Here is a 20545-nt window from a genome sequence, read left to right as displayed (position 1 = left end):
TGTTTTTTTTTTAATTTCGTCAACGGACTTCCACCCATTAACGGGCACTTCCCTTTAACGGACAAAATTTCCAGATCACTTAAGTGTGACTCCGGCCAATTTACAGATCACTCAAGTGACCTGCGACATATTTACAGATCATTAGTGATTCGTCACATAGCTCCAAAACACTTGAGCGTTTCGTGGTACAGTCCGGTGGTACATCCCTCAAGTGGCTCACGACACATTTTCAGATGACTTAAATGACTCGCGGCACATTTGCATATCATTGAGTGACCATCGAAGCAGTTTCAGACAACTTTAGCTGCCAATGGTACAGTTCTACATCACTCAAGTGGCCCACGGCATTCTCAGATCACTGAAGCGACCCGCGGAATATTTATAGATCACTTTAGTGTCCCGCGACACGTTTTCATACCGATGAAGTGGCTTGCACTCTCGTAAAAGGTGTTGAGCACCATTGGTTTATTTTTCCTTATAAAAAAGAACCAGTTCAAAAATAAACACACAAATCAATATTTCCAGCTCACCACGTCATCCTCGAAAAAGGTTGTGACGCCGCCTTGGAGCCGTGACGCACACTTTGAGAAACGCTGCCATCATCCATCATCTATACACTATGTACGAGCAGAATCGCGGCTGGAAACGAAAATTTACTTCTTACTTATTTTAAGGGGCGACGTTCCCGTTCCCTTATAGTTTTGAACGGGAAAAAGAGCAAACTCAGTGTCCTTCCTGATCCAGCGCCCAGGGCAGCAGACATCCATCCCTTCTATTCGCGACTCGTATACGACCCGTACATACAGGGTGGCCATAAAAGAACATTGCCGATACACGAGCCCCAGCTGCCGCAAAAAATCAACGAATGCGAGTGCAATTCGAGTTATTGATGTTTTAAAGTATACTTTCGAGAAGGAATAGGGGAGAAACAACCCCCTATCTCTCACGGCTACGGTCACAGCAACAAAGTTTCGAAAAATTCAAATGGCAACACTCTCATGACATGACATGACACTTTTTTTTACGTCCTTTATACCTACAAGGGCTTTAGGACCGCTTTAAAACAAAAATTTACACTACGTAATATACATGTAAATATGTGAGTACATATACGTAATGTGAATACATGAATGCAAAATTTACATTAAAGATAGTAGAATTTGCGCAAATCTTACATGATAGGGATGGGGGAAAATCACGCTTGGAAATTCTAACCAAAAAAGCAACACTCTCTTTTATGCATTGCAAAGTGATCGGCGCAGTGAAAAACCACGAATGGCGTCGTAGCGGTAAACACAGCACCATAAACGTCGGCGCTAGACGCAGACAATGAAAGAAGATCTCATCAAGGTGCAAGGGGTTGGTGAGCTAACCTCTCGAAGGGGAACTTCCGGCGGTAGTAATGTAATCTGCATTGGTTGTTTCACAGAGTAATAATACTATAGAGTGCGCGCGAGGGGTTACAATGTGAAGCAAAGATCCGGAGTCACGTGACTCCGGTCGAAATTCTGGTCAGGGAATCTCGCTGGCAATGCTTTCCTTATGGCTACTCGTATGACGATCTACACGTGCTGTCTTATTTTTGATTAGAATGGTCACCACGTGTGCAGCTTTCGGATGTTCTGAACGGTTTAGGAAAGGGGGACCAGTGTCCTTTCACAAGGGAATACTTTTTTGCTTATTCCCCTTCTTATAAATTAAAAATTGGAATATTAAATTGACGATGCAATGGATTTCTGACGTAATCTCAGTTTTTAACGACTCCATTTTGGATTTAATTCAATTAAAGTTCCAAGTTTTGGTAAAATTCAAATGTCATGAGTCATTATTAAATGTTTTAATACAATTTTTGGCAATAAATGATTGAAATTGTGAGTTTTATGAAGTTTTAACTGAAATATACGTCTCCGCAAGATTTGGCGAGATTTGGCGAGCTAGTGAGTTCATTCGAGTTTTGCTCAACTTATAAGAAAATATGCTTTTCAGAAGGAGAAATTTATGAAAAATATTCTATTTAAATAGAATGTGAGGGAAACTCCCCCCCCCCTCTAGACAATTGCAGTTTGGCATAAAAATGCATAACAACCTCTAAAAATAATAGTATTTTTACCCCTCTTCACACCTGAGATAAAACTATTACAGAAAAGAAATTTTTTTATTCATTAATTTATGTTTGTTGTATGTGAAATTGCCTCTTCAAACAAGAAAATTAATTATTCAATTGATTTTTTGAGTCAATATCTGTACTAAGACCTGAAGTCATATATTGTGTACCTCAGATGTTATCTTGAAAAAGAATCATTCTAAAAACGATTTAATACCGTAAATTAAGATTAACATATGCATACTTTTGGAGCGAAGAGATTACATATGTCACATATATATATATATATATATATATATATATGTGACATGTGTAAATATTATATTATATATATGAAATATTATATCCTAAAATATTATATATATATATATATATATATATATATACACACTTTAAATTATTACATATATACTCTACATGGAATTTTAATTCTTATAATTTAGAGAAATTGATGATGAGATTCTGTAATTTTCTTGAGTAAAATCTATTTTAATCCTGAAATATTATGTAAGTGTTTACAGTTTTGTGTGATGAGGTTATAAAAGGTTTTTCAGGAATGTTAGAAATGAAACTTTTTCTTATTGTTTGAATATTATTTCATGACTGAATATGGTATGAGTGTGAATGTGTTACATTACATAACATATGATGCATTATAATTAATTATACATTAATTATGAGTATATAGAGTAATTGTAATGTTCTGGAAAGATATATTTTTGTTTTAATAACCCCTAGTATAAATAAATTTTCGAAATTAAAAGCGACAAAGTGAATGAAGAGAATATTTAAAAATATAAATGAATTAGGCTTTACAACATATACGATTTTCTAGCATTTATTTTTACTCCAACATATTATGTATAATGTATCAAATTTACAGTAACATAAACATTATATATTTGTTGTATACAATATTTTGTTTCCTGTGTGTGTATAGATATTTAGAAAGCTATTAAAAACTGTGCCAAAAAAATTTATTTCATGAAATTTATACTGTTTATATTCACTTCCTTCAAATATTATATATTCAATTAAAATTTAAAAACCCATGTGTTAAGAAATTATTAAGAATTATCCCTTAATGGAAAATAAAAAAATTCCGTTTTCCAATATTTGTTTATTTTATAGAATTTATTTTTTCAAATCTGATACTCCCTAAATATTTCACATAAAAATGAGTGAAATTCATTGAAAAAATGAAGGAAAGTTTTCATCAACTTGATCGAATTGAGTCAAATTTCGTTACAGCAACATCCTAGCTTCTGCGAAAACGCGCCAAATGTAATAGCGCAGAACCTGTTCTTTCCCCGACAATACTGCTCATCTTTTCTTCACGTTCGACAAGTTTTATGAATAGCGTGCGCGGTCTATTTATATCTTAAGTCTATGGGTTGTTTCCCCATGTTTCTGTGCCTGCATCTAGCACCTACGTTTGTAATGCAACACAGGTACCGTTTCACACTGCGCCGATCACTTTGCAATGCATGAAAAATAGTTTCTTTTGTGTCTTTAAAATTAATTTTTCTGACATTTTGTTGCCGCGACCGTAACCGCGAGATAGGTATGCTTTTGTTTCTCTACTCTTGCTCGAGCGCATGCTCTGAAACACCTATATGTCGAGATTTTTTTTTCGTATTCGGTGATTTTGTGCTTCCGCTAGGGGCTCGTTCATCGGCAAAGTTATTTTATGACCACCCCGTATAGTGTATCATAATTATACAAGACCTTGGAGAATGACGTAATCATTGGACTCTTTGAGGAGGTATTCCCAGCAGCAGAAGCATCATCATCATTATTAGGCAGCGCGATTTCCGTTCGGCTGCGATTATTAATACTCGAAGCATCTCATTTACTTCCATTAAATAACCTGTAATACAGACACGAACCTTGAGATTTCAAATATTATGACAAATATGCTAGCGTTGAATCATTGATATTAATTTATGTACTACACAAAGGCCAATTTATCTCCAAAGTGAAAAGACACCAACGAACGACCTTGCGCTCTGTAGCTTGAGTTAAAAGCACGAAGAGATGACATTTTTTTCCTCATATCATCCTCATATATATATATTATACATAATAAATAGCCTTCCAATTTTTAGATAAGGACCATCGATTAATAAACACATGCATTTTCTTCGATAACACTCTGTGTTTAATGTCGCCGCTTCGTACAAAGTAATGTTGACCGTGAATTGTATACAAATACAAACAATAAACAACGCTTTCAAACTAAAGGTTGCTACTGTTTCTCTTACGCGTATACGTATTTATTATCTCTATTATATGTAATTATATAGTAAATACATTTAAAAGGCCGTATCGGTTTGATTCGCCTTTTCTATATCATTATTTTTTGTCACCAAATACGTAATAGTTTGGAATAAATAATACGTAATAAATACGGATAAGATTCTAATAAATTATTTTGACTTCAGACATTGGTATAATTTGTTAATCTAAATTTCCCAATTTCCTGTGATACAATCTTTTTTTTAATATTTTCAAGATGGTGTTTTCTTTTGTATCGTTTGAATGGAATGGAAATCGTTCGAGAAATAGTTTAATTAAATGAGCTTTTAAGAAGAAGATTAATGCATTAATTACAATGAAGTCAATCAATTACCTTTCAGCGCGCTTTGCATTTTCTACGAGCTTCCCGAATCTGCACGCAATTCTTCTGAGCTGCAAAACTCTGCCAGAGTGTTTTTTGTGAGCTTCGAAATCTGTGCCTTACTCCTCTGACCATTAGAATATGCACGCATCTCCTCCGAGTATCCACAATTTATGTCTCATTCCCCTGAATATTAGAACCTACATGAATAATTCCCTCTGAGCTTCCATAATCTGCGCCTTGTGTTCCTCTGAACGTTAAAATCTTCGCCTCTTTCCTCTGAAGATAAGAATCTGCACGCATTCCCTCTGAGCTTCCAAAATCTACATGCGCATATCCCTATGTTCCTATTATATCCTATGGGTGTATCCTATGTTGCGTTATCCGATATTATGCGTTCTAAAATCTGCAAGTTCCTTATCTGGTCTGGCGGAAAATAGACAAAGCCTCTGTCTTGTAAAATATGCACGCATCTTCTTGATCTTCAGAATTCTCTGCACGTCTAGTTTGATCTTCTAAAATCTGCATGCATCTCCCTACGCCCTATTTCTTATCAAGATAGAAGGGTGCTTAAAAAACTTATTAGTATTAATTTTCAAACTTTTCTCAAGCTTTATTTTACCGGGTTTAAACGCAGTTCAAAGTTTGATAACCAATGATTCGTGAAATTATATTATTGAAGTACACATGCACTATACTATTTGTATTCATTAAAGTAGTAGTGCAGCTCATTTAATGCTAGAGTTTTCACAATATTTTTATGTAGCGACTTCACCGAGTTCCTAAAATCTACGCAAGCCTTTCTCGTGCCCTACATCCATCAAGGCAGTGCTTTGAAAACAGCTTATACTGAGTTGTTTTAAAAGTTCTAAAGCTCTCGCGTCTTCCCTAAGGAATTTTGGTATCTATCCAAGATAATGTTTGCTCGCGGTTTCGCATCTCGTGATGGGAAGTGGAAAAATGGATCATAAATTTCATTTAATAATTGAAACATAAACTAAACATGAAAGTAAATTTAAAAGAAACCTTTAAAGATACAATTCATTTTCTCAATTATTTAAAAAACTGAGCAATGAAATTCATTTCCTTAATTGTTTCCAAACTAAGCAATAAAAATTCATTTCTTTAATTGTTTCCAAAATGAGCTATAAAATTCATTTTCTCAATCATTTTGCCCAATAGACATCTAACTGCGATTCCGAATTCTATTTCACTTAATCACAATGGAAAATTTAGTAGCTATTTTACATTAAAGTTATACGGAGTTTTTGTACAAATTTTTTTTTTGACAATTTGCCATTCTCCTCGAACGCAATAATAAAAACGTTTAAAATATTCTACATTAAAAGATTTAAGTTTCCAAATTAGATTCTCATAATTTCCAAAATGAAATTTTCACAGAAAAAAAATTGAAAATGCATATAAATTGAATACATAATTACCTTCCGGAAACCAAAACGGTAAATCTCCTTGGACTCAATTTTCAGGAACTAATAATAAAATTTCCGAACAATATTGAACGTCGTAAAAATTAAGATGAAGGAATCTTTTCTTTATATAACCTTCAAAAAATGACTGGCAGTAAAATTTAAAAAGAACACAATCGGAAAAAGCAACTCAAAATTTAAAGTTTAAAAAAAAAAAAGCAGTTAAATTTCAGAGGCTCCAAAGTTGCTTTATGCCTCAGAGCCAATCATCTACTACATTTGTGGTTCTGTTTTGTGAGTTGGTGTGACGGTCCGACTGCCTTTTTATACGATCGCGTAACGACGTATTATAACGACGCGTATTATACGCGACCACTTTTTTATTTATTTTATTTTTAATTTGCAGCATATATCAGGGCCGTACGTACGTACTAAATGTAAGTATTGAAAAAGGAAAAAGAACTGCCCTTCACCGCTTCACATGAATGGCCTGACAAGGTTATCACCTCTCCTTCCTCTCTTTTTTGGTGGGTTTCTTAGTGTTGTTGTTGTCGCTGGCTGATTTCTTGATTTACACAATGATATTTACCGATTTTTACCGAGAAATTATCAATAATATAAATAAATTATCCGTACATTAATATCTACGTAGGATATTGAACGGGATAAATGAACTCTCACGCTTCATTTATTTTCTGGAAGACTAAAACGATATGATTTAACAAGAAAAATTTCGTTTCAGTAAATGAAGGTTAATTTTACACGTACGATGAAATTTGAAATTGAAACTCATTAGCGTAATATTACGGAGCAGGGTTTTAAAAAATTTTTGTTGTAGAAGCTCTACTTAGTTGCTGAAAATTTTCACGCGTCTCTCATAAGCCTCGGAAATTATATTCAACATGGGCCTGTGTACATGCCACAATATTTCCAAGGTAGTGCTTAAAAAAAAGAGCGTAATATATTGAGTAGTTTCGAGAATTTGGAAGTTCTCGTGCCTCTCGAGGGAGGTGCGCTTCAGAGTGTGAAAACCATTGTTATAGATTGTTATTTAGGTTTTTTTCACGTGCCATGAATTCCTAGGTTTCTGTTTGTTTTTTTTTTTTTTTAATTTTAGGTGTTACAGTGACAGTCATTTGTTACGCACGCGAAGACGCGGATATCCAATTGATAAAAATTATTTTCTGGAATAAAATAATAATAAATAAAAGATAATTGCAAACGTAAATTCATCAACTCATTTATATCTATCATATCCGATTAAAAGAACAATTGCGTGATACCGACTACATGCCAATATCAAGTTGACAAAGGCCATTTTCTCACACTCATGACAGCCACGACTAACCTCGCTCTCATGATCATACGCTCACGATAACATGACAATATCAATTAAGTCAACAAGGCTCATATCAACAACCCCAGGCTCAGTACAATACTTCCGACAAAGTCCCGACGACAGTCTGGGAGGTACTGGTTTAAAGACAAGGCGCCAATACACGTTTGCTTCAAGAACGGCGTTATATGAGCGCTAACACATGACATAAGTACGGTACAAAGGAAAAAAACCTAATACAAAAAAAACCGTATTTCATCTCCTCTCTCTTTATTGCTTATCTTTATAAGATAAATCACAAAAATGTATATATTTTTTATGTTATATTACACTTATAAGTGTTCTTAAATCTTTGAAAAATGACATAGTTAAAATGTTTTTTGAGTCATTGTAATTTTTTTTTTCAACAATATTCACACTTGATTTAAGGTAGAATGCAAACGAGTCACAGAAACCAAACTTGGTGACAGTGTGTAACAGAAGGTGATACATTTTCAATTCCACTGTTTCACACGTTTCGACTTAATGTCCTTCCGATGTGCTGTTGAATTGTGAAACGCTTTGAAGAATTTTTTTTTTAGTTTCGATATACAGCATGGGCGGAGATACGCCCTTTCCCCATCGTCAAAGGTGAAGCCGATTGATATAATGTATTTGCGTATATATGAATTGACATCATCATAGCCCCCAGACTTTCAAGTCTATGTCCGTTTAAGATATACAGTAGACCCTCGTTAATCAGAATCAGGTGCATATAAGACCAGGGTATGCTGGATTACCGAAATTTGATCATTTTTGTCGCACCACGGCCATTTTGACCGGGACTTACAATTTCTTGCCGATTCCGAACGGCAGCCTTTTTTTAATACTCATCGAGAGATTGGTGCGCTAATCCCTCGATGTGGGGCTTCCTGAGGTAGCAATCTTTTCTGTGGTCATGTCGCCGTTTCGATTGTACCCCTGCGTCAGGAAAGTTTCTGACACAGATGAACAGCGTATCGAACTCACGACACCTCTAAACATCCTTTGGTACTTCAGGCGAGTATCTTATCGACCTGCGCTGCCGCACCCGATTACCGAAATCACCACTACTAAACCAGACATGCACCTCGTCCATGTTCCTCTGCAGAACCTCTAACGATTCGGTGCATGTTGGAATGTGTATGTGTGTATGTATAGTGAGCCTTCCGTTTGTTTCTGTGTTATGCTTGTTATGTGCAGTGCTGCCATCTGCAATAAATTTGTTAAACTATGAGTTTTCCCTCAACTCATAGTGCGTGAAGTGTAATGAATGAATAATTATACCGTTGTAAGCCTGTTGTCTCTACGGCGAGACTTTTTAAGAGGGAGAGATCCGCTCGCATTTGCGCCTCGAAGTTGGGAACCGCAGAAAACCAACTTCAGTCGATCACCACTGCGGCGACGGTGGGGTTTGAACCCGGATCCTTGGGATGCGAGTCCGTCACTATGACCACTCGATCACCACAGTGGCCTCCGAAATCACCGGATTACTGGAAGTTGATTGAAAGCCAAATTATTTTTCGGAGAGCCGTATGAAAGCTCAATTACTTCTCGGAGGAAAGTGTGAAAGCTGAATCACGTTCAAGTTTGGCACAGCGTGACCTTACAGGTCCTTGTTGCAGTAAAAGCCAAAATCCTATTTCCTATTTTTTTCTAAGGCAATTCCTTAACACTTCTTCTGTGGATTGGCAAAAAATCTCGAAACGGACGCCCAAGACGCAACTTAACACTTGGCCAGCCGGAGAAGCGTGAATTTTGGCACTCCCTTAAAATTTTGAAGAAGTTAAAGGATAAAAATTGCGCTCCCTCTTGTCCAGCGTTCGGGCCACCAGATCCGCCTTTCCTCCCCCCCCCTTAGTTGCAGCCCTGGGGTCGCTCTTTATGCACCCCTTTCCGAAAATAACCTGGAATCATGGACCTCTTCCTAACCAGAACATAGCCGGTTGCTGTGTCTCAACGAAGAGATATAAGCAGGGGAGTTACAGACCTGGGCCATACTGGAAAAGAAAACCATGAACCGAATAACAATAAATTTGTATTTATATTTTGAATGACCCCAATAACCTCCTTTCCCCTCCCCCCACCCTTTGGCTTAGGTGGAGGTTGATAACTCAGACTGCGAATGAAATGACTTCCACAACCTGCGTAGCTTCGCGGATATGCCCATAGGGTAAATGAGAGATAAAGAGTGCGGTCACTTTTTCTTTTTACTGTTGGGCCGAAAAACCCCACGAAACCAACATATTAAGAAGAGATCTGACATTTAGAAATTGAAGATTCACACTGAAATGGTTAGGAAAATTCTTAGCTAACTACCCGATCAGGCAGCGATTGGTTTCTAAGAAAACTTTTTCAATGAACGACCCACCACATCATCATGATCGAATACAAGATGAGGTTGATGTTTTCGTTTTAAGGGTAATCCAATACAGGAAAATCCCTCACTTGATTATTACTCACGTCATAAAACATGCGGAGGAATTCCCGACCATCATTTTATTTGAAATCGTATATTTACTATAACATTTATGATCGGAAGTTTCATGCTTCCCACCGCCGCCATGTTTTTTTTTTTCCTCCTTCGTTGTGTAAAAAAGATACATCATTCTGATTAATGCATATTACTTCCTTTCTTTTTCCTACTTGATTTTTACTTGTGTCGATTACACCTAATCAGGTTCTTTGAAAAAAAAGAGAGTCTTATCCGGAAACCTTGTGGTGATCGGCTACACCAGTATCAAGGACAACGATTAAATCCCGAAACAGCGTAGAAAAAAAAAAAAAAAAATATATATAAAATCACCTACAAGCGTATGTTTATAGGATAAGTAATTATCAGACTTCTGTACATGTATACACAACGCAACTCGTACATATATTTTCTCACATTACCTTCTCTGTTTATGCATAAAATTACAGAGCGCGGTTATTTTATTAGGGTGGGGCCTTAGATAACCTTATATCCGTAGAAAATACTAATAAAAAAAAAATGCATCCAGTATTTTGATACGTTAATAATACTCATGAGAGTTGTATTAGAAGCATTAGGCAGACATTTAAAACCTTGGCGGGAATTTTTTATTATTTTGGTGATTTTTTTCTTTTTTTCCGCGCAATTATCACTGGGCATGATTCATTTCCAGTGAGTTTTCTTCAAAAGAGAGAAAAGTGTTCATTATTATATTTCGCAAACTTATTTAATCACACTCTGGCCAACTGAATTTAAGGTTTTTTTATTGTGGAAAGTGGAAGTTCTTATTATAGTTAGACACAGAGCAAAAGTCTCCGACGAAAATGTTGAGATCAGAGAGCGAGTAGTGCTTCTCAACATGTGATACTGGGTTCCGGGTTATTCTGGGGGGAGGGGGGAGGCCACAGGTGAAAATTAAGTTAAAGGTGGAGCCATGGCAGGTGTCTGGGGGGGGGGGCACCAAGAGAGCTGTGGTGTTTATATCACTGTGGAAAAAATTTAGATGTTAAGGAATATAAACCTTTTAAGTAAAATATGGTGGTTCCCCCTACTTCCAGAACTGCTGATAGAACCAGTTCCATATTAAAGTCATTCTTCCGCTTTTTCGAGGCTTAGTTCGTCCTGGACTGGAGTATGCTGTAAGGTTTTGGAGACCATACCTACAGAGGGACATAGACTTGGTTGAAGGGGTGCAGAGAAGAGCTACGCGTGTCCTTATTGGCACACAGGGCTTGAGTTATGATGAGAGACTTCATTTTTTGAATATGTTTACATTGGATGAACGCAGGTGTCGAGGAGACATGATCGAAGTGTTCAAAATTTTCAATGGGATGGATAGGATGGACCATGAACTTTTAGTACACCGCCAATCGACTGCTTTTACAAGGGGACACCAGTATCGATTGGTGAGGGACAATGCAAGGTTATGGTGTCGCAGGGAATTTTTCTCCAATAGGGTTGTTAATAAATGGAATAGCTTACCCCCGGAGGTAGTAAATTGTAACACAGTTGACACGTTTAAAATGAAATACGATAAACATGTTAGGGTAAATCGAGAAGCTATCCATTCTTAGAATAAGACAACCATAAGTATTCTTTATGGGCATTGTATAATATTTTGTCACGTGTATATATTGTTTATAATTTGTGTTAATTGCATTTTTAATTGGGTTGCTGTGTTTTGGAAATATATAACATCCATATTTTTATGGGCATCTTTTTCTCAGCCACCTCGTTGGGCATTTTGCCTGTTGTGGCGTTGTATTTGTATTTGCATAAAGTCCCATCCAGGGAAGTCCCCTACAGGTTTCCAAATCATTCAAGTGGCCCGTGATATGTTTCGAAATCATTAAAATGGTCCGCACCTTATAAAAGGTTGAGCACCCCTGATGTCTAGTATTAATCTTTTTATTTTATTCATACATTATTTTCCACCCAAAAATAATATTTCCTGGAACTACCACGAAGATATGATCCGAAGATGGCCATGGGCAGAGAAAGGTTGAGAAAAACACTGAGTTATAGACATTGTTTCCCATTTCTTTGTAGTGTTGAAGAACGATTTTCACTGTACTGTCATGTCGTCTCTGAAGCTCTCAGACCAATTAATATATAAAGGGTGTGAAGTTAAGTCCTTAGACACCCTTTATTTTTTAAACCGCTGGTTGTAGAAGCACACTTTTAATTAGAAAAAGTATCCAAATAACATGTCCATCTCGGATGTGTCATTTATTTCACTAGGGGCTATATATGTATCAAGATGCAGAATTTAATTTCTTATACAGTCCCCCCTGTCCTCTAACTTCCAGTTAGAAAGTTGTTGCTCCGTCTCTTCTGATGCCAAAAAAAGAAGAAAAAATCCACGTATCTAAGTAATTGACGAAGATATTGGAATTCGAAAAACAGCGTTAAATGCGGAAAAACCGTTTCACCCGCATTCAACGTTGTTTTATTTCCAAAGTTCCTCCGTTTTCGTCGCAGCGAATATTGCACTTAGAAAAGTGGAATTTTTTTGTTGGCATCAGAAAAGACAGGGCAACATCTATCTAATTGGAAATTAGAGGACGGGGGAACCTATAAAAAAATTAAACTTTATATCTCGATACATATAAGGACCCTAGTGAAATAATTGATATATCTGAGACGGACATGCTATTTGGATACTTTTTCTAATTGAAAGTGTGCTTCTATAACCAATAGTTCAAAAGATAAAGGGTGTCTAAGGACTTAACTTCACACCCTGTATATATCAAGTCTGAGTAAAATTGAGATCGGGGAAAATACAGGATTTCGCAGTGAAATACAATACATTTCATGAAAGAAACGTTAAACATGTCGATTGCACAGAAAACTATAGTTGAATAACTATAAAGTTGAATAACTATAATTATTATCCGGGCTGGCTAAGAGGTGCGTACGACTAATGTCAAGACACGCAGCAAAATTTCAGAATGGCTCACAAATATTAATGAGTGGAAAAAGATTAAGGGACTAGTTTTTAATCACATATTTTTACACTGGCCGTTACCCGCGGCTTCGCTCGCGCGTATTTGGTGATCTGAAATTACTCGGTGATGATTCCCTCATATAACATCTGAACTCCTCATGATTCCCTTGGGGGATTGATTTTTCAGAAATCCGGTTTAAGCGGGTATCTACATTATGAAATATGAGAGATACTGACTACATTTCATATTTATGGCTTCAGTATTTCGGCTCAGTGATGATTGCTCTATATAACCTTTGAACCACCCCACCCCCAGGGGTTTGAATTTTGAAAAATCCCTTCTCACAGTGAGTCTCTACATTACAATACAAAAACACTGGCCAAATTTCATATTTATAGCTTCAGCGGTTTCGGCTCGGCGTGATTTGTCCGTATGATCTCCCTTATTGGACCCCCCCCCCTTATGGGCACCCTAAGGGGACGAACTTCGAAAAACCTCTTCTTAGTTTCTCCGTCATGAAATAAAACTTCTGATAAATTTCATGAATAGCTTCAACGGTTTCGGCTCGGCGTGATTTCTCTGTTTACCTTTGGACCCCCCTCCCATGACACCCTTATAGGTTGAATTTTGGAAAACCCCTTCTTAGTTGGTCTTTCCGTCATGAAACTAAACTTCTGGCTCAATTTCATGAATTTCAGTGGTTTCGGCTCGGCGTGATTTCTATATATGATACCTTTGAACCCCATTATAATCCCCTTAGAGGTCGAATTCCGAAAACCCCCTTCTTAGTTGCCTTTAAGTCATGAAATAAAATTTCTGACCGAATTTCATGAATTTCAGTGGTTTCAGCTCGGCGCCATTTCGCTATGTTACCTTTGAACCCATTATGACCCCGCCCCCCTAGGGGTTGAATTTCGAAAAAGAAAAACCTTCTTAGTATATACGTCATGAAATAAAACTATTTACCAAATTTCATATTTATAGCTTCAGCGGTTTCAGCTCGGCGATGATGAATCAGTCAGTCAAGACTCAGGTCAGGACATGTTATTTAATATATATATAGATTGTTTTTGTAGGGTGGATCCTAGCGCCCCCCCCCCCCACACACACACACATACATGTACAAATCAGTGCTTAGACTGTCTCTGATTGCAATCATAACGTTTTGCAAATCAGCTCTATCAAATAACGAATCAATCTTCATTGAAAACACAAACAGACCAAAAATACGGGACTGGATCGTCCAGTCCTAGGACATATGGTCACTGTTTAGGCATGAATTGAATTGATTCACCTACGATGTTCTTATCTATTAGCTTTTGTTGTATTACTGAACGGAAACTAAACATGTTATGGATATCGAATGGAAAAATAAAAGTAAATTTCTTAAGAAAAAAATGGACAAGACGGAAATGTTGGCTCTCGAAGTTGTTGGTAACAGGTTATTTTTCGAAACAAGACGAGAACATAAAGAGAGACTGAGAATGACGTCAAAGACAACTAGATATGCATTTCAAAGTGATAAGGAGATGCGTTTTAAAAATGTGAAGAAAATGTAGCCGTACGAGATCTAGATCGTAAACACCAAAAACGAACGATACGTTCCTTCCCTTTTGATACACAAAGGACATAAAAATCCTAGGTCAAGGGTTACCAAAATTACACTACTCTACAAGGTTTTCCTGAAATGGAAAAATTTAGCTGTTCTTAATTAATTTTTCGGTACTGATTCCAAACCTGACTTTAGAAAATGGCCATCACGTCTAGTTTTGTTTTTGTTTTTTTGTCATATGGCATTTAATTTTGAATAACTTTTAAAATTTACATATTTAGGCTATACGTGTGAAACGATATATACAAGTAATATTTATATATTTTTTGCAATCTAAAACTTGGGGAATGGCAACACTGATTTTATCTCTAATTGCAACCGGTTTATCAATTTTTTTTAATTGAAAGAGAAACACAAGCTTCATGTTTATGCATAACCTTTTAGTCGAAAAATGGAGCTAAGTCGATGTCGCAGATGCATTTAATGTTCCTAATAAGTTTTGAGAGATATTTTGCTGCCACCACTTCACATTAAATTGGGGGGGGGGATCAGAGGCGTACGCGAAGGAGGGGCGGGCATAAGGGGTTTCGTCCTTCCCAAGACGATCGAAAAATAAAAACATTTTGTTAATAGTTTTAGGAAAAATAAAATATCGAAAGACTAAAAACGAATGGCTAATAAAATACATTTATCAGCTATTTTAATAAATTTCTGTTAATTTGAATGTTTTTGATGGTTAATAACTAATAATTTATATCTGGAAGAAAATTCTTGTGAGCCCTCCTTAACTTTTCGTGACCCCTCATAAGTCGATCTTGCATATGTCCCCTGGGGTCGATGGAAAATATTATGAAGTCTATGGACAAATATGGCCAAGGTTTTTCATACCTAAAAAAAATTTTTTTTCCAAAATTAAAAGTGGAAGCATTTTCAAGTCCACAAGTGATTTTGTTTTCACATAGAACTCGCTGCATGACAATAATTTACATCTACAACAATGAAGGGATTTTTAGGGAATCACACAAGGAAGATGGGGCCCTTCAATGATGGATGATCACTGTTGGGTTTTGCAGAAAGAAGAAAACAGGATACACATAAGAGAAAAAAAGAAAGAGAATTATTTTCATAAAATACTGGAAAAATTAGTATATGCATGTGCACTCTTATGTATGCGTATGAATTTTTTTTTTTTTGCTATTTTCATGTATAACGATGTGCGGATATATGATAAAATAACTATCATAATAAATGTATTATAGTTTGTTATTAAGAAATATGCTAATTATTTCCATTTTCAAGATGTGTAACTTTTTCATAGTATAGAGGTATTTCAACAAATTACCATCATTCATACAGAGATAACTGTACGTGTTGGAGATGTTTTTTTACATTCATATTTAAATTCAGCACGCCGAAGCTAGTGTAAAAAAACTTATTTCACTCATATTAGGAAAAAAAAGTTAAAAATATTACGGAGCTGGTTTCTTTTCTGCATATTTAGTCATGTTGTTCATGACGTTTTATTACGAAATTTTCTAACGTGAACGGGAGGGATTCAAGATATTTGAACATCTGTATTTCTCACGCTCACCACGATTCAACATAAATGGGCTTAATTTGGGTTCTGTTTTTCGCATTCATTCTGAATACGAGAACTTTCCTGATGAAGAACATACCAAGTATTTGAACACTTACATTGATACCATTCATAAATTATGTCCACGATTACTTGGATTTCGAAAATGTATAAACCGTATAATGTTCGGGGCTCATACAATCCCCTCGTCCTTAACGAGAATCTAGTCCTTAAACCCTTTTTTCAGAATAAATGCAGTAGTATTTGCCTTAATGTATGGGCACACATAGTGCACGCTGGTTTCCGATTCAGTGAGTCGGTGCCGTTACGGATTAGTTAAAAAGACTTGAAAATCAAGTTTTAATCTATCAACAACGGCACCGACTCGCAGAATCGGAAACAAATGTGCATGTTAATATCCTAAGAGTGGATAGGTAGTACAACACCCCCCCCCCCCCAGTTGGTCATCACCTAACTACTTATGAGACTTGGGTCTGTCGTCCTCTGGAAGCTACTACGAACAAAACGTGCATGCGCAAGATTAATAGCGGTCTCGAGCATACACGCGATTTGTTTTCACTCGTGGTAGCTTCCAGTGGACGATTTGCCTTATTGACGGAATTAAAAAATCGAACGTATATCAATCATAATAATGCATATTTACAAAAAATGAAATCGCAACACCAAACGTTTGTTTGGGTAGAAAAACGAAAATTCAGTTGTGCTTGTGATCTTGGGAAGATGTCGTCTAAATGGGTAACAATTTTCAAAACAAGTGTGGCTGTGGCCCTAGTAGCGTCGCGTCAAACATGCATATGGCTTTCTCAACTGGGATTCTACAATAGAAAGTAGTTAATGAATAGGAGCGGCGAAAATGGCCCTAAAATTATTCAAAATACTGTGGAGGGGGGAAACAAAAATCAATGAAGGCTGGTTATACTACCTCAGACACTTGTCGTGGATAGCATAAACGCTATACTCATAGACCGCGAGCTAAATCTGGTCTTCGAAGTCGTTTGTTGCAGCCCGTGACCTTAAGTTGGCCGTGTTAATATTGTTCAATGTTTTTTTTTGTTTTTTTTTTCCGTGATGGTGATTAAACAGTGGTTATCCTACATTTTGATCTTTTATTCCAACTGCCACTTTAGATGCCGATTGTCCTGTGGCTACGTAAGGCCCCGTGGTAATCTGTGATCCTAGTTCCCGTATTAAAATCTTTCATTATGCTATAGAATGTAAGAAATAAAATAAAAACCATGAAACATTTAATGTAATTTGAGATATGCTCCCGTAGCCGATTACGAAACCACTCAAGTGGTCTCACGAACGACCACCGAATTACTTAAGCTAGGGATTTTTAACTTTATTGTGTTAAACGAACCTTTTGCGCCAATGAGAGGAAGGCCAGGGATCCCCCTTGGCCAATTAAGCTAGGTCCACACACATGTCTAGCCTAGCCCGTTATTGCCAAACATTTGCTTTGAATGTTCGCGTCCCCCTGTTGGAGTGAATCACCAGCGGCATAGTCTGGCTACACACTGGCTCAGCCAGGCCCAATGCTCCCTGCTTATATATTTGCTCCTAGAATACTCTCCAAGGAAATACGTAGCACTCCATCGTGTGTAGTGATTGTTGGCGTTCTTCGACTAATGTGGAGCCACATAAATTGGAAGATTGGGTGGGGAGGAAGGAAGAATCCAAGATGTACTTGGATTGGAGGCTGGAAGGTCTAGGTCGTTCTCTTCGACCAGCCTTCCAATATCTTCTAGCCTCCAATATTTGGTTTTCTGTGGTTCCCAACTTCGACGCGCAAATGCGGGCTGATCTCCCGTTAAAAAGTCTCACCACAGAGAGCAACAGGCATACAGCGATACAATTATTCAATCATTACACTTCACTCAAGTTAGAAAAACTGATGGCAAATGGCGGCGCTACATATAACAAGCATTACACAAAAACACACTTCACGTCAGGTTCACAACACGTACACGCACATTTCAGCATGCACCAATTCGTTAGAAATTCCGCAGAGGAATGCGTACGAGTTGCATGTGTGGTTTAGTAGTGATAGTAGGTTCTAACATTTTTGACGATTGCTTCTACTGGTGGGACGGCAGCACTACTCACCCATCTTGAGACGTATTGGGTCGGGCTGGACGTGAGTGTAAGCGTAGCAAAAGAAGAAGGTCAAAGACCCCCCCCCCCCCTACAAAATAATACTCAGCACATAATGATGTAAAAGCAATAAGTTAATTGTTTTCTCATCCATGCTCAAGGACCCCTCTAGGGTGTTTCCTTTTAAGTGATTCTTTTACAAGGTAGAATATCTACTAAACTGTTCTGAGGAGCCGCAGATGAACCATAAATTGGACAACGGTGCCAGGGAAGCCGTATGTGAAAAAGTTTGAGAACAACGGGTCCTAGAAGTTCGCGTACTTCTGGTTAGGAACCACTGACATAAGCAGAGATCTACAGCATAGTTACCCAAACATTTTTGAGAAATTGTTTGGATAATTTTGTTCACTCATCATCCCGCTCTATTTTTGTTTCTCAAAGCACCCCCCCCCTCCCCGAGCGATCCTATATCATATTCATAACTGTAATCCCCCACCCCCACCCCAGTACATTCTATCGACCCACAGGGAGCGATATTTTCCACTTTGGGAAACACTACTCCACAGAGGTATCCAAATCATTTAAGTAGCCTGTGACGTTTCTAAATCACTCAAGTTGCCCACAATTTGCAAAAGTAAAAGCGGGGAGGGTTTGAGCCAACACATCCTATAGCTGCAGCTGGCGATCTATAGCTCTAGTTATAGATGGCGTTAGGTCACTACCCCCTGGTGCACAGAGTATATTCATATTTTTTTATTGATTCCCTTATTACTTTCCAACATCGCTCAGCTTCGCATACGAAAAGAAGAAAAATAAATAAATGAATATAAAATAAAATAAAAAATTCCCACACAACATCCCCCTTTATATTCGCGTAAATATCAAAAATTCACACCACACAAACCCAGGGCAATATATATATCGCGGTAATAAAAACCCCGTACTGACTTCAACACTCTCTCGTAACCTTCCACCAACATACATAATAATATAACCTTGAAGATCTATTTCCTTATCTGAAACAACAAATACCCTTTTTTTCACATTTTACGTTTTATACTGTATTTTGTTTTTTTTTTTAGGACACTTTAAAAGCATAAAACTTACAGAATTAGTCCTTGGCATTCACTTTTGCATCAGAACAGGGTGATAAAGACACACTGACACATAACATTAAAGTAACAAAACAATAAATAAAATAAATATATCACAAACAAATTAAAGAGATCAAGGGAGCCTTGGTTTAAGGTGTATGATAGAAATTCACATCTTTTTTTTGTATTAGAAATTTTTAATGAGCAACTAGTTTTTAAAGAATTCGGCTGACCAATGGGAGCGAACGTATTTAAAGTGGTTTCCCTTATTTAGCCAGTAGGTACAAAATTCAGAGATAGATTTCTCAATTGTGGGAAATTGTTTCATGTGATTCGGGACTTCGCACCGGTTTCATCAACAGTTTACTCGTATTTTATGTCTGCGTAAGAGAGCTGGGTGTCGGGAGGTGTGCGTCTGTGTGACCTATAAGATTTTTCTTCTCATTTATTTCTCTCTCTGTCTTATCAATAACATGATTTTTTTTTTTAGAGTATAAAGAAAACTGTATCAAGGAAAAGGGAAGTCGAAGAGATGCGCTAGAGAGAGAGAGAGAGAGGGAAGAGACGAGGCAAAATTCGAATGTGTGTGTGTGAGAATTCATCCACTACCTCTCCAAGAGCAAAGTTGAAGTTGATGAACTACGGAATTGTTTCCTCCCCACTTCACATGAAATCAATCGACTTATGAGCCCTGGATGCTGATGATGATTTTATTATTAGACGTTGCAATTTGCCCTTTTTTTTTGTGCGGTGAAATAAAATTTCGTTTGACGTCATGTTGAATGCAATCGACGATGTTGACAGCATCTCGTCCCTCTCTCGAAATTCAATTGTTCTGCAAAAAAAAAAAAAAAGTGATAACGATGGAGAAAGAAACGAAAGTTATTATTATTAAAGTAGTATTGGATTTCAAGTGCACACAGTTGTAGGGTAACGTGACATATGAGGCTTTTCGAATAGACGTCATAATCATCATCAGCATCACTCTGAGGAACAAACACTAGATGATACCCATAGGAATCAGTGTTAAAATTGCAGATTTTAGCGTAGGAATGTGGAAATTTAGTGGGGGTTTTCTACCACATAAATGATTTTAAAAACTGAATTGAATTTTTGGTTTTCAAAATATTGAGTTCGCTTGGAGATATGAAGCCCAGAAAATTAAATATAAAATAATGAGCCAGACCCACTTTTGAGGTGGATATCCATGCAATAACATTGATATTTCAACTTTTTATTTATATCTTCTCAGCACGGTAATGCGAATTAATGTCTCCGTATT

At 37.0% G+C, this 20545-nt stretch overlaps 1 protein-coding gene across 2 annotated transcripts in view; it reads right to left on the bottom strand.

Annotated features, from left to right (window-relative positions):
- LOC149068922 (ornithine decarboxylase-like) overlaps positions 1 to 19548 on the bottom strand; it is a 43157-nt gene extending 23609 nt beyond the window's left edge. The window contains exon 1 of one of the 2 annotated variants that reach the window (XM_089251090.1): positions 19277 to 19548. The gene's annotated coding sequence lies outside the window, so the exon portion shown is untranslated. Of the gene's footprint in view, positions 1 to 6166; positions 6453 to 19276 lie in introns of those variants that run through there. The other variant, XM_089251089.1, reaches the window with a different exon arrangement.
- Between the last annotated feature and the right edge of the window lie 997 nt (positions 19549 to 20545).

This window comes from Pholcus phalangioides, unplaced genomic scaffold (genome assembly GCF_987345545.1).
Source record: "Pholcus phalangioides strain wild (caught in Gottingen) unplaced genomic scaffold, Ppha-v1.0 ptg000024l_1, whole genome shotgun sequence".
Taxonomy (NCBI): domain Eukaryota; kingdom Metazoa; phylum Arthropoda; class Arachnida; order Araneae; family Pholcidae; genus Pholcus; species Pholcus phalangioides.
The sequence above is the reverse complement of the archived record's forward strand: the minus strand, read 5'-3'. Positions and strand labels throughout refer to the sequence as shown.